The sequence below is a fragment of the Adiantum capillus-veneris genome, chromosome 9, assembly GCF_014529385.1.
Source record: "Adiantum capillus-veneris isolate H3 chromosome 9, ASM1452938v2, whole genome shotgun sequence".
Lineage (NCBI taxonomy): Eukaryota > Viridiplantae > Streptophyta > Polypodiopsida > Polypodiales > Pteridaceae > Adiantum > Adiantum capillus-veneris.
This window is the reverse complement of record NC_140939.1, coordinates 113,261,618-113,277,396: the sequence shown is the minus strand read 5'-3', so window position 1 is coordinate 113,277,396 and position 15,779 is coordinate 113,261,618. Positions and strand designations below refer to the sequence as shown.

Sequence of the window (15,779 nt, the reverse complement as noted above, 5' to 3'; positions counted from 1 at the left end):
GAAAGAATTAGTTCCTCACTTATCATCACTCTTCTTGGTAGCATATATAATATCATAGTAAGGAAGATGGAGAAGATGGAAAGCTTAAGCATTGAAGCATGACTTTTGGTTGGATTTGCCTTCCATAGCTAAGAGTGTTGGTGTAGGCTCTCAACCTCTCTACTTGATTGGATAAGGAGAGGGAGCTCATGCAGTTTGCACTTCACACAATGAGAGTGTGTGTGAGTGTGTGCGGGAGAGTATACCTCCTAATCAAGCCCCTAGCTTCCTTGGTCGACCCCCCCTTGTAGCTCATGCTTGAAGCTCATGGGACCCCTCCAGGCCTAGCCAATCACAAGCAGGAGGTAAATCGAGTAATAAGGGTAGCCTTGAGACAAGTGTCCCCCTTTCCCCTTTGAGAGAGAGGACTTGATAAATGTAAAAACAATTAATTAAATATTCTAATTTATCATTGGACCCCTTGGGTGGCCAAACAATATGCTTCAGGCACACCATGAGGGCATCATGAGGAGGAACTTGACAAGTGTCCCTTTTTCTTTCTTTGTACCAAGCATGCCTTGTGTGAGTGTGTGCGTGTTTTCTCTCATCTCCCCTCTTGTAGGGCTCGCCCCCTCCTTGTGGGGATTAGCTTTGACTTTTGTGCCACCTCAAGCCCCTCAACCTTGGACCTAGTTCTCACCACAAGCTTGGCCCTCAAGCCCCTCAAGCTTGGGTTGGGTTCTCACCTCAAGTACAACCCTAGCATCTCAAGCATGACAAGCACCTCAAGCATCTCAATCATCAAGCACCTCAATCATCTCAATCATCTAAGTCATCAAGCACCTCAAGAACCTTAGTTATCAAGCACCACAAGCACCTCAAGCACCTTAATCTTGGGCTGGGTTCCCACCTCAAGGTCAGCCCTAGCTAACCTAAGGTCAAAGGACTTTTACACTAATTATTGGAGGTCTTCAATGAAGCTAATCCTAAGTTCTTATGCTACATCTTTACCATTGGCCCCGTGTTGAGATAGATCTATACGCACATGTCTATATCTTAACCCTTGTTCTCGTTTATTCTTCCACATTAAATGATCAGTTTAATATGAGAAAATCATTTGGGTTGGTTCGATATTAGATTTTAAGACATTACCTCTCTCTTGAAATTATAGTCGTCCTTGACTATGAGGTAGAAGAGATCAAGCCTTAGTCATTAGACAATCTTACTTAGCGAATAGAGGATCCCTTTTTATCCTATGACATATTTCCAAGATGGATGAATAATCCATTTGATGCTTGGGAGACATAGTTGCCACAAGCATGTTTGCTCTTTAGTCCATTTCATTCTCCCAGAGTAGAGTGACAAATTCTACTTGGTGTTTGAGAGACGTCGTCATCACAAACATGATTCTAAGCATGCAAACTATTTAAATTTGTGCACAATTAAAAAGAGAACTAGTTTTATAAGACAAAAACATGGGTTATTGAAAAAAAATTTGTACATTTGCTTACTCCAATGTAGCATTGTAAGCATTGACAAGGTTCATACTATCCCTCTTGTATGCCCACTTTCATGGTAGGACAATAGAAATACGTCTCTACTCCTCGATGAGTAGGTTGAATACCCCTATGCCGTGCATAGGGAGGAGCATGGGATTCATACATAACTTTCTCATGAAGGGAATGGGTAACATATAGCCTATTGCCATGGAGAAGATAACCATCCTACAAGGTGAATGGTTCCTCTTTATTCCCCAAATCAAGGGTTGATATTACGTCTCTAAAGTCAGGGTTTGTAGCATACTCATCTATCATAGAAGATAAATCATTGTGAGTAGCTATAGACACCGCATTGACTTTTGGTCATCGTGGGCATTGGCCACTTGATTGTGCTTACCAACAATGTGAGAAATATGGAAATTAAATTGCCAAAAATAAATTTCCCACCTCATTTGTTTGTCGGAAATCTTGGTTTGTGTCATGAAATACTTGAGACTTTCGTGTCCGGTTTGTAGAATAAATGGAGTCCCCAATAAGTAGTGCTTCCATGTGTCTAGGACATGTAGAATAGTTAAAATCTCTTTACCAAGACTCGTTGATTGATATTGAGCCTTCGGCTCTCATATGCTATGACATGCTCTTCTTGAAGCAAAATTGCTCTAAGGAAATCACCACAAGCATCACATTGGACCTCAAATGGCTTTGAGAGATCCGAAAGCATGAGGAATGGTTGGGAGGTAAGCTTTTCTTTGAGCTTATCAAATGCATTTTTCTCCTTAGCGTTCCATACATATTTAGCGTCCTTCTTAGTTAAGTCATGTTGTGGTCCTGCTATTTGAGATAATTTTGCTATGAAGCGTCTATAGTATGCACACATACCAATAAAGCTTCTTAGCTCATGTAGATTCCTTGGATTAGGCCACGTTTTTATTACCTCTAGCTTTGATGGATCCATATGAATACCATCTTGAGAGATAATATGACTTAGGTATTGAATCTCTTGAAGGTAAAATTCGCTTTTCTTTTGGTTGAGAAAAAGCTTGTTCTCCCTCAATGCTTGAAAAAAAACTTGGAGATGCTGCTTATGTTCCTCCAAATACTTGGAGTAGATGATGACATCATCAAAGAACATTCCAGTGAATGTGCGGTAAGGTCTAAAAATTTTCTCCATTAGACGATTGAATGTAGCTGGTGCATTAGTCAAGCCAAAAGGCATGACTAGATATTCATAAAGACCAAACATTGTGGGAAACGCGGTCTTTAGGATATCTTCATCCACTATCCTTATTTGATGATAGCCACTTTTAAGGTCAATCCTACTAAAGTAGGTAGAGCCTTGTAGCTTATCAAATAGATCTTCTACTCGAGACACATGAAATCTGTTTTCGATAGTGATATGGTTTAGTGCTTGATAGTCCACACACATACAATATGTACCATCTTTCTTTTGCACTAAAAGGACTGGAGAACAAAAGGGAGAGGAACTAGGCCTCACCATCCCTTTGTATACCAATTCATGTACTTCCCTCATGATCTCCTCTTGTTGAGCTTGTGAGACTCAATAAGGAGGCTTGTTAGGCCGTGAGCTTATTGGAAGGATCTCAATGTGATGGTCATCATCCCCTCGTTTTGGAGGTAAGTCCACAAAGATATCATCAATGAACACACCTTGGAATCCTTTTAGAAAACTAGACAAAACTAACTCTTCTTGATTCCTATCATTTACATTTGATGAAACATTAGGATCTTTTAGAGACTCTTTGACAAAAATCATGTACGCAAAAAGTGAGCTCTTTATTGATTTACCAAAAGCAGGATGATTTACAAGTGGAATAGTGCGACCACGATCACTAGCATCTATATGCATGTTCTTTCCCCTATAGGTGAAGTAGATTATCCTTTCAGGGAACTTCATATTGGCAGCCATGTGATCAAACCATGGCGCCCCTAGGATAGCATCCTCATGTTGGAGAGGAGAGATGAAGAATTCTTCTTTGTCAACATAGCTTTGGACATGAAGCCTGAACTTCCCAATCAAGGGAGTAACGGAGGCTTGTTGTCCCTTGAAATTTGTGTCAGCCATTACCATATCTCCCATCTCCAAAGCTTGAATGCCCAACTTGGTGGCCAACTCAATTGATATGAAGTTGTGAGGAGAGCCAGGGTCAAACAAGATGAAGGCATCATGCTCTCTTACCTTTCCCCAAGCATAGGAAAGTGACGATTCTTTGCAATGAACAACCTCTTTCGGAGCTTCAATGGTGGAAGCCCTAGGAGTCTCATTGCGAGCATTCTTCTTGGGTCAAGAACGATATCCATGTCCTTGCTCCCCACACTTAAAACACTTATGGTCCTTGCAAAAAGCTTGAAGCTCTTTAGGAGAGAGTTTGTTTTTGCCCTTGTAAAATCCCTTCTCCTTGGACCGATTGTTGTTGTTGTTGTTGTTGGAAGTGCCTTGGAAAGAATTTTGAGCAATGGTTTTCTCCTTTGCATCATTTTTGTCTTTGTTTTCCATGGGCTTGACATTCCGTGTAGCCCCTTGATAGAAATTGATGCGTGAAAAATCATGGTGTGATGGATTACTTCGGTGATGGAACTAGGGTGTTGAGAGTTGATGTATTCGGCTATCTCTTCAGGTATTCCCGCATTGAATTGTTGCTTTTTCTCGAGAAAGTGTATCATCTATACCCTTGCCAGACTATCTCACTCCTCTACCTGAATTCCCTACAATGGCATGGTTGGACAAGACAGTGAGAGCAGCTTGACAGATCAGAGAACCCATATCTCTAGAAGAGGAAGAGCTGGCTATTGGATGTGATTGGAAGTATCATACATACATGGCACTGTGGTCGCATGGAAAGCATTTCAGAACACAACAAATTGACAACAGAAGAAACACGTTTGACAGTGGGGTAATGGTTAGTTTCATGCAAAGGAGCAGGGCCTGTGCTAGAGACACGAATGAGAGCACTAGCAACCTGGATTACTGTGGTCTGGTGTCAGATATCCTGAAAGTAAGCTTCAGGCGGTTTGAGATGTTTTTGTTGGATGTGAAGTGGTTCAAGGTGATTACTTCTGGTCACAATGCAACGGTACGCAGAGATGGAAACAAAATTGTGCAAATAGATTCTACAAAGACTTGGACAGATGCGAGCGACACATTTGCTCTCCCCGAACATTGCGAGCAAGTGGTCTTTGTACCGGAACCTCGCGAGCGACAATGGTGGTTTGTGGTTCAGGTTGCTTCAAGAAATAAACAAGTATTTGAAGGGCAAGATCTCCTGGAGGAAAGTCAGTGAGACGACGTCCATACTACTGTGACATTAGATGAGATGGACGAAAGTATGGCAGAGGAAGCTGACAGATATACGAGGGATGACGCAGACGAGCCAGAATTGACACTTGTAGATGAAGATGCAATGGATGAAGACAATCTGCCAGAACGAGTTGGGGTAGAGTTATGTTTGCAATTAGAGATAGACGATGATACAGTGCAAGATCTTATCAATGATGCCTCACTCGTCGAGGCCTCAGCCTATAAGTGTTTGTGTGAAGACTTTGATTTAAAATTAAGCTTAAATTTAATTTAAACAACTGTGTTTTGACGCTTTATTTTACTTTCTTTGTGCAGGACTTTAGTATGGCAGACGAGATTCCAGATCCCGCTTCCATGAGTGCAGATGCATTCACGGGCTTCGATACATGGATGACGCCTGCTCAGATGGCAGAGGCTTCTCAGTACTGGGTATCCAGTGGTACGGGTACTACGCCTCCGAGCTTCACACCCGAGGGACCGACGCCTAGGGGGGGGATGCCTACGGGGTTCAGGACGCCTATGGGTACGATGCCTTCTTCTCCCATCACGGCCGCTTCGTCACCTAGGGGTGGGGCAGAGGCGGGTACGTCCTCATCTCTGCAGCACAGGCGCACTCGCCAATCTCGACGATCGTCAGGTGGAGGTGGTGGTTGTTGTGGAGGAGGGTCCACAGATGCTCCGACCCTTCCTCGATCACGACCTCCGTCTTACCCAGGCACACCTCTTGACACACCTCTTGGCACACCTCAGACACCTTGGGGGGCACACGATCCTAGTGCCTCCAAGATCTATACTGTACGGGGAGATGGTTTTGTTGACATGGATAGAGTCGGAACTGAGATGCGACAGTGGATTTGCCAGCTCATGGAGCTGCAATTTTCGACCAGCATTCTGACGTCTTGGGCTCAGCAAGAAAAGGAAAAAGTCACTTACATAGTGGAGACCATCCTGAGAGAGTACCAGCCTTCTCCGGGTTCTTTCGTTGTTTCGGCGCAGTGGATCAAGGGTGTTGCACGGGACACCATCAAACATCGATGAGATGCAGCTCGGAAGGCTTTCAGGACCGGCTCGCCGAAGCCTTCGGGCATCCCACACGAGACGTGGCTGCAGATCAGGGAGGATGAGCGGACAACGGCCACACGGTTCAGACAGCAGCGTGAGGCCGCGCAAGTACGACAGATGACCAGGGGGACATCTCATCTTGGCAGCGGAGGCTTCGACACCTTTCGCTATGAGTTTGTGAGTTTCTAATCCAATCTTAACTATGGCGTTTTTTAAAACGCGATGAATCATGTATTCTTATTACTTTGATTTTTGTATAAACGCAAAATCTTGCGATGCATTGAGCTCCATCACACGAGGAGGAGTCAGATGGATATCATAGAGGTATCTATGAAGTACTGAATGATATTGAAGCTTCAGGAGAGCCTGTAGACTGGGAGGCCTTACAGTCTCGCTGATCGCTTGAGGTGAGACGTTAATATGTGTGAGTTGATTTAATTAAGTCAGTATATGTGAAGTAATATCAATACTAATTTTGTGAGTTGTCCTATGTGCAGGTTGCGACGCCTAGTCATTAGTGGACCAGATTTCATCTATATGTTTTGTGAGACACAGACACGCTTCTGTGTCTCTTTTTTGTACGAACAGTTAGTGTTCAGACAGTTATTGTTTCCCTTATGGTTATGATTATTGTCATTGTCATTGTATAGACAGTTATTGTTTCTCTTTCTGGTTATGCTTATGGTTATTGTTAATTTTGTTTATGGTTATGGTTATCTGCATTATGGTTTTGATCAAAGTGATTATAGCCGGTTATGGTTTTAAGTTATGGTTATGCTTTTAAGTTATGGTTATGGTTCGTTATGGTTATGCTTTTAAGTTATGGCTATGCTTTTCAGTTGGTACGGTTGTCTTTCATTGGCCTTAAATCTCATGTGAGATCCTACATGGATAGCATGTAGGAGGCGTATACATGATATGGTTTTTTTTAAAAAGTTTATGTAAAAACAAAGGGAACTCTGCAGAAATTTCAGCGCGTGGGAGCATGGTTGATATTTTGGTGCTGCTCGCTTTCTTGGGCAGAGGGCAGGAAGTCTCGCTGTGGCTGTGTCCATCTTTTAATAGGGCACAAGCCAGGCTACCTGCCCTCTGCCCAAGAAATTTTTTTTCTGCTATGGTCGTCGCTATATGCGTCGCTATCAGCGTCGCTAATAGCGACTGGTTTCACAACGACGCGTATAGCGACGAGCAGCGTCGATATATGCATCGATAACACCTTCTTTTGTTGTAGTGGGAACTGCATTTCCAGGTGCAAAAGACACCTAGATAAACTAAACCCTTGTTGCATATGGCAGTGGTGATGGCGATGGGTTTGGATGAAGGCAGGGTGGTCAGTTGCGACTTTGGCAACTTACCTTCTTGACACAATTGTGGAAGCAAACCTAAAGGGCAGTCAAAGAAGTAAAGCTTACATGAACGGAGGACCCATGCTCACACGAATAGCCTATCAAGCATTGGGCATGATCGACGATCTACCACCTGCCTAAGCGCAGATAGACCTAATCCACAAGTCTAAAAGAGCTGTGAGACCAGTTGCAAGACCTTCTACAAGGGGGAATCATCGAGTCAAACAAACTAGGCAAAGTGCACCTCTAAGGGATTATGACAGTGAGAAAACAGAGTCGGATGCTCGCGGTAGCCAGGAAGAGGGATAGTAGCCAGGAAGAGGGATCTCACCCACGAGATACTCCTTCTAAGTACTAGTCTTCGGAGGAAGAGAAGGATAGCCCCTACACCCTGGGATATACTCGGTTAAAGAAAGAGGCTACATTGGCAGAAGCTATGCCCATCACTCATGCCAGGAGGACAATGGAAGAGGCTCAGGTGTTGAGCAAAAAGCTCCGTCAACAAAAGAAAGAATAGCAGCAAAGCTAAGAAACAAAAGCGGATGAAGAGAAAGAAGATGATGAAGTCGAGAATGATTCGCTGATACACAGGCAAACAGAGGCCTTGGAAAGGGTCAAGCAACAAAAGAGGAAGGAAGCTGCAGAGAAACGGGAAATTGCCAGCGCCATGTGGCAACGAATTCACAATGAGCTCAAACGAAAGATGGAGTAGCGAGCAAGAAGAATCAAATAAGCAACATGTCGATGATATAGAATCATCTAATGAATTTGAAAAGAGTATAAAGGAGAAAAGTCTCTCGCAAGGAGAGGGACAACACGAGACACATGAACAACAAGAGCAAGACCTCGGTTCTCCCAAGGATGCTAAGACAATTTCAGAGAGGTCAGAACAAGAGAAAGGAGAAAGTGCAGGACAGTCGGAGAAAAGGGTCGATGAAAAGTAGACAGAACAGTGGATGGATCAACAAACAAAATCACATACAAAACCTGCCACAACCTCTGATGCAATAGAGGGTTTTAACCAGAAGGAAAAGCAAGCTGATGTGGCTGAGAAATCAGATCAGAGCCGAAAAGACCAGCATGGGCCAAGAACGCAATGCACACAAGCGGCCATAAAAGAAGGAGCGGAGATAGTTAGCTCATTTGACATTGACGGTCACCTAGAGCAGATCAAACTGCAATTCCAATGTCAAAGAGCTCTTTACAACCTCAAGGAACTGGAATTAGAAGATAACAAAAAGGAGGTATCAAGAGCAGCAACAGAATCCTGGCAATTGAAGCAACAAATAGAGGCACTAAAGAATGCACAAGTCCAGGCTCAATTGGAGTTGCAGAGAGAACAAGAAAATGCAACTTACTATTATAAAGAAGTACTACAATTCAATGAGGTGAACTCCGCATTACAGATCGAACAGCAATGCCTCAAGGAGGAGCTAACCAGAGAAAAGGAACAGAATGAGAAGCTACAAGGCTCATATTCAGTGGTTAACAGGTCTCTCACTCAGCTCCTGGCCATACAAAAGACACCATCCTCTTTGACTATGACTGCAGGGTCTACTTCCTTGAGCTAGGAAATCAAAGAGTTAAAGGAGTCCCTAAAACAAGAAAAATCTGACAGACAGATCATGACAGCAGGTCATAGGGCCCTACAACAGGCCAAGGATGAGGAAATTGAAGACTTAAAAAAGCAATTGGCTGAGGCAAGAAAGTAAGTAGAGGCTCTGAAGGCAAATCAAACAAAGCATTAGCAGGACCCAGGAGAATTTGAGCAGGGTGAAGGATTTGAACAATCTGCATTCGAAACTCAACAAACAAAAATACCCACTACGAGCACTGGAAAAGACACGCAAGAATCTGCAGATCCAACCACGGCATCCACCTCGGATTCGAAAAAAGATGAAATTCAGCTCTAGATCTCAGAAGTCAAAGACCCTTCACACGAGGCATATATGCAATATGAACTAAAAGTGCTGGAATCGACTTCCCTCCTCATGATCACTCTAGATGAGGTTGCAAAAAATCATGGGCACAAAATGATCGCACTACCATTGATGCGGCAAGAAGTTCGATTATGGCAGCAAAAGATGCTCCCAAAAATTGAACCAAATAGCAAAGGGGACTACAGAGAGGCTGCAATAACAACAGTTCAGATTGAAACCATCCTCAACAATCAACCTCTCTGGAGAAAAAAATGGTTCGATCAGCGACCAACTGACAAAACCTATTACAGCAATGCCCCCCAGCATCTTAGGATCGACCCCACTTTATCAACATACAACGATCCTAGGACAATTTTTATAGTTGGCAAAGCAAAAGACTGGCAGTGTTGAACTACCCGGTAATTACCAAGCTGCTCAATAACAACCCCCCATCAGAGCATTACTGAAGGGGATCGGGGAGCACCACAGACAGAGAGTGAGAGAGAGAGAGAAGGAGACAGACACGATGTGGGTGGGGAGACTCAAAGAGTGAGCAGCCCCCTATACACTTATGCTATGTATAAGGTATACAAGTCAGTGGGCGCCCAGACTCTGGGCGGCCGGGCAAGGCACAGACGCCTATACCCCAACAACCTCCCACTTAAAGGCGACTGTGCCTTTAAGCAAGAGAACATAGTCTAAAGACTACAAAAGGCGAGAGAAAACCGCTCTCAACCGATGCCCACTGGCTGGCTGTGATCGTGTGCATCCGGCTGTCCTGCTCCCGTGTAAGTCCATACACCACCAGACGTACCGCACACGTACTGCAAGTATGTACACAATACCTGCATATCTCCCTCGTGCACTATGCCATCATCAGTCAACAAACGACTGACAACCCCAACTGCAAATGCTCCCACTGCAGCTGCGATATCCGGTCTCAAGATCAACATCTCATACATGAGACCACCGAATGCCGATGCAATGCTAGCGGGCCCTGCTAGCTCTACGGAGCATGCATCAACATATATATCCCTGGCAATAGGCATCTCTGACTGACAAGGCGTGTCAGCCACATGCATCTCCTGACTGTCCGCAAAAGACGCATCAACCTGTCGTGCAACCTCAGAGCAAACCAGCTGCTCTAGGTGTCTGCTGGAAGACATATCCTGCACAACTATATCCCCATGCTCACTGTCGAGCATAGAAAGGAATGACTGCATAATCGCTGACATCTCAGCCTCCTCTGCAATCATCCACTGCAAACATGACCACTCAATCTGCTGTGACTCACTAGAGCTCTCATGCTCTAACTCCGTATGCATAGACTCTTGCACAACGTCCTCCTGTCGTGACTCACTAGAGCAAGACCGCTCTACCTGTCTATCCTGCATAGAAGTATCTCGCACAACTGACTCTCTGCTTTGCTCAGTCACTAGCAAAGCATGCATGTCTGACTCTGTCACCTCTCTGTGTGACTGCTCAAGTTGTGCCCCAGCTGTGTGCACAACGAGCTCACTACTCTGCACTCCATGCAAAGTATCCTACAACCCACAAGCAAAAGAGACTCGCCTGCTCTCTCGCTGTCTACCTGGCTGCATGATCACAGAGACAACACCGTCTCTCGCGTGATCCACATGCAATGGGTAACCTGTACCACTCCTGGCACCTCTCGCAATCACTAGCGAACCCAAATGCATCACAAAATCTCGCTCTCGTAGCGAAATCTGACATCCACTATCCCGTAACTGTCTGACTGAGATCAAATCCCGTCTCAGATCTGGCACATAACGCACATGACGCAGGGTAAATCTCATACCACTGGGCAAGGACAAACATACGTCTCCTGTACCCTCAATGTCATACACAGCACCATCATCCATGTGCACACAACCAAGTCTCCCACTAGAAAACGTGCTAAACCACTCACGATGCGACGTGACATGGAATGTAGCATCTGAATCTAGTAACCAATGTGAAGACAATGTGCAATCCGATATGCAATCCGTAGACATAAGATCATATGAAGACAAGCTAGATATAAATGTGACATCGCCATCACAAGCATACTCAGTAACCACTGTACTGATCTCACTAGCATCTGTCATGCCCAAATCTGCATCACGCATCTGTCGCCTCCGTTGTCTCAAACGCCTGAAACATCGACGCCTAATGTGCCCTCTATGTCCACAATGCCAACATGTCAAGTCTCTATGCCGTCGAGACTTGCGTGTGGGACCAATCTCTCCCATGGACATAGAAGTGGGACTAGACTCGCTAGTAGACATGGATGCCGCGTACATAGCATGTAAACTCTGCCATAAAGCATGAGTTGTAGTCTCCCTCGAGACCTGCCAGTAAACAGACTCAACCAGATGCAAACAAATCGTAGACATGGCTAACTCATCAAGATCCTGCCAATCATCATCACGTATAGAATTGGGTTTCGCCGATAAACCATGCAAGGGTTTATCCTACCCCAAATCCGCCAATGCAACAAGCATATGTTCCTTCCAAGCAACAAAATCTGCACCATCAAACTGTGTCAAACCATAACGCTGGAAGTCAAATGAAAAATCAGCCATAATGCTCGCAAAAGAGCAACCAACAATGAGTAGCAAATGTCAACCAAATCAGCCCTAATCTGACTCGAATCGCATCAACAAAAGTCTGCAAATATGGCTGTAAGATATGGCTGCAAATCAGCCCCAAAATTCAGCTCTTAAACAGCTGCATAAACAAGTCACAAATGTGTCCCAAATCAGCCTACAACTGAGCCATACATGGACACCTGCAAAGAGGAAACAATGGCTGAAAATTCAGCGCCCAAATAAGCCCTCAAACCTACCTGTAAACTTGTAAACCTGTAGCTGAAACCTGCTGAAAAACCTCAAGCCATTAGTGCTCGAATCCGGCTACCTAGCTCGTAGCCACACAAGCATACATCACAATACTCACTCCTGTGAGTGTGCCAAGATAACTATACGCCTGTCAAATCCGTGAGCTAATCACCAAGCCCACACTGTGCGGTATCGATGCATACACACGCACAAATCTCCCACCTGCAGAGAACACCGCACACAAATGCTGAGTGCAACCCGCAATCTCTACCTAGATCGCATAAATGATGCGCATAAAACTCCTGGGAAAATTTCGCCAGAGTTTCGTCAGTAAAACGGCCACAAAACCAGTAACCAAACTGACTGCACGCTCAAAACCATGAGCAACCAAAGCGCGTCAAATCACACTCCAAATGCATGCACCAATCTCCACATTTTGCATACATCATTGCAAACACCTGCAAATCTAGTACACAAATATCTGCTCTACCTGTGACTGCCAAAAAACATGCTCGATGCATACATTGCCGAGCTCAAAATGCAATCACATTAGTTTCCCTGAGCATCAAACCACATAAGGCATACATTGTATCCTCCCACCTGTGAGGAAACTTGCAGCAAATATCACTCTCACATCTGAGAGCAAACCATGTGTGGAATCCTCGACACACAATAAACAACTGCTGCTGCAGAAAATTCAGCGTTCAGAATTTTAAAATTCTGATATAATGAGCGCGTCCGGAGCATGCCAAAACCCCAAGGTAGACTCCTGGATCATATGTATTCGAGTCCGGGTGTGAAAGCTATGCCAAAAACAGTGTTTTTGGGACCCGAGAATGCACAAATAAACTTGCTGCTGTACCTGCTGTAATTCAAAGCATAATTTCAGCAAATAGACATCACCATCGCGTCCAGAGCGTGCCAAAACCCTGACCTAGACTCCTGGATCATGTAGATCTTACTCTATATGACGGAGCTACGCAAAAAACTGCGTTTTAGAGCCCGAAAATGGCAAAAACGAGCTGCACACAGTCTTGAACCTGCTCCTGCTCCACTCTGCGTGATGCAATGTCCTCTCAATGCAAGCTCCAATACAAGAGCTCTGCCACAACAGCATCCAAGCACTCGAATGTCAAGCTCTCCTCCGCCGAGCACTTCTCTAACGAGCTCCACTGAGCTCGAAAGCTCCTCTCACCAAGGAAGCCGCAACCGCCTCCTCGACCAAGCTTGACCACACCAAGCTCCAAAGCTCCAGAGACAATGCTCCTCAAGCTAAAATCTCTCTCCGTGAAACTCCGCGATCGAACTCCACCGTCGAGAACGAGCGAGCTATCGCCTCGAAGCTCTCAAAGCCGTCGTGCTCTCCGCGGTCACCATAGCTCTGATACCAATTGAAGGGGATCGGGGAGCACCACAGACGGAGAGTGAGAGAGAGAGAGAAGGAGACAGACACGATGTGGGTGGGGAGACTCAAAGAGTGAGCAGCCCCCTATATACTTATGCTATGTATAAGGTATACAAGTCAGTGGGCGCCCAGACTCTGGGCGGTCGGGCAAGGCACAGACGCCTATACCCCAACAATTACATTGTGCAAACTCTGAAAGGAGTAATCAATATGATGAAAGAGATCTTAGACCTCGCTTGTCAGATGTTGGTAAAGATTGCCAAAATGCTCACCACGTGCATTACAACTTTCAGAGACATTGAAGCAACAGAGCATCCATGGAAGGTGTTTGTCGAGGGGATGCAGGGTCTGTGCTGGAATATGGAGTCTGAAATCCCCAGCAGAAATGTTATCATGGGATTATATGCAAGAGTCACGTTTCTATCATCTCATTACATCTATAGATGATAGAAACATGACTCTAGATAACACGACGTCAATCGATCCCGTCATGGTCGCGTCGTCGGCTCCGTGCTCCATGGGCCCGTCCGCCCTATGCGTCCCGTCGCCACACCCGTCCACATCCCATCGGCTCCGGTCCACATAATCGGCCTCTTTGTCGTATCGCGTCCGGCGGAGACTGGTAGGGTCAAGAAGTTGTCAGAGGGCAGACACCCAGCCCGTCGGCCCACCTCGAAGCAAAAGACCTATGCCGTCGCGTTTCGTGGCCGGTTTAGGCCCGTCGGTGCACTCGACATCAAACGGTCGGCCCCGTCGCGGTGTCGTTGTGAAAATCGTGTCGTTATGCGCCGGTCCCCATCGGCGCGCTCGGCTCTTCGTTCCTCTCGCCATCCCGTTGTCAGAACCGCACATGGCCCGTCGGTCCCTTTGCAATCGCACCTATCGGCGTAAACCGTGTTGAGTCACAATGTCGTCGGCGGCCCCGTCTCCACATCCGGACGATGCCGATCGATCGCGACACACACACACACACACACACACACAAAGACGTACATACAAACGTATAAGTATGCATGGCTTGAGCTCAATAAACATGGTGTGGTCATACCAGCGCTAATACACGGGATCCCATCAGAACTCCGCAGTTAAACGCGCTTGGGCCAGAATAGTACTGGGATGGGTGACCTCCCGGGAAGTCCTGGTGCTGCACCCTTACTTTTGCCATGTTGCATTCGGCCCAAAAGAAACCCCCCCCCCCATGATCGGGCCTGCCAATACACTGGATCCGATGAGAACTCTACACTTAAGGGTGCTTGGCCCAGAATAGTACTGGGATGGCTTACCTCCCGGGAAGTCCTGGTATTGCACCCATCCTTTTGCCATGTTGCGTTTGGTCCAAAAGAACCCCCCCGGCAACACCGTCGGCCCCGTCGGCTCCGTAAAGCATCCGTGGGCACGTGCCGTCCCGTCAACGCGTCCCGAGCACACCGTCGGCCCTGTCGACGCTACTGGCTCCTTCAAGCACCTGTCGGCCCGCGCCGTCCCGTCAACGCGTCCGTGCACATTGTCGGTCCCGTCGGTGCTACCGGCTCCGTCAAGCACTCATCGGCACGTGGTGTCCCGTCAACGCCTCCAACCCTAAACCGTCGGTCCCCTCGGTGCTATCGGCTCCGTCAAGCACCCGTCGGCCGGCGCCGTCCCGTCAACGCGTCTCAAGCACACCGTCGGCCCGTCCGTGCTACCGGGGTCTCAAGCACCCGTCGGCACGTGCCGTCCTGTCAACACGTCCCGAGCACACCGTCGGCGGCCCCATCTGTCCCGTCCGTGCTATTGGGGCCGTCGGCTCGCGCGGTCCCGTCAACGCGTCTCGAGCACCCCGTCGGCCCCGTCCGCGCTCCTGGGGCCTCAAGCATCCGTCGGCACGCGCCGTCCCGTCAACACGTCCCGAGCACACCGTCAGCCCCGGTAGCACGGACGGGGCCTCAAGCACCCGTCGGCACACGTCGTCCCGTCAATGCGTCCTGCGCACACCGTCGGCGGCCCCGTCCGCGGTACCGGGGCCATCGGCACCCGTCGGCCCGCGCCGTCCCGTCAACGCGTCCCGAGCACGTCGTCGGCCCCGTCCGCGCTACCGGGGCCATCGACACCCGTCGGCCCGCGCCGTCCCGTCAACGCGTCCCGAGCACGCCGTCGGCCCCGTCCGCACTACTGGGGCTCAAGCACCGATCGGCACGCGCCGTCCCGTCAACGCGTCCCGGTAGCACCGTCGGCCCAGTCCGCGCTACCGGGGCCTCAAGCACCCGTCGGCACGTGCCATCCCGTCAACGTGTCCTGAGCACACCGTCGGCCCCGTCGGTGCTACCGGATCCGTTAAGCACCCGTAGCTCCGTTGCGTCCCGTCAACGCGTCTATGCACAACGTCCACCCCGTTCACGCTACCGAGGCCGTCGGCACCCGTCGGCCCGTGCTGTCC

At 47.3% G+C, this 15,779-nt stretch overlaps 1 non-coding gene across 1 annotated transcript; it reads left to right on the top strand.

Annotated features, from left to right (window-relative positions):
* The first annotated feature begins 14,400 nt into the window (after positions 1-14,400).
* On the top strand, positions 14,401-14,519 carry LOC147451004 (5S ribosomal RNA). Its single transcript, XR_015189335.1, has one exon. It is a non-coding gene; the product is annotated as a 5S ribosomal RNA (ribosomal RNA).
* The last annotated feature ends 1,260 nt before the right edge of the window (positions 14,520-15,779 follow it).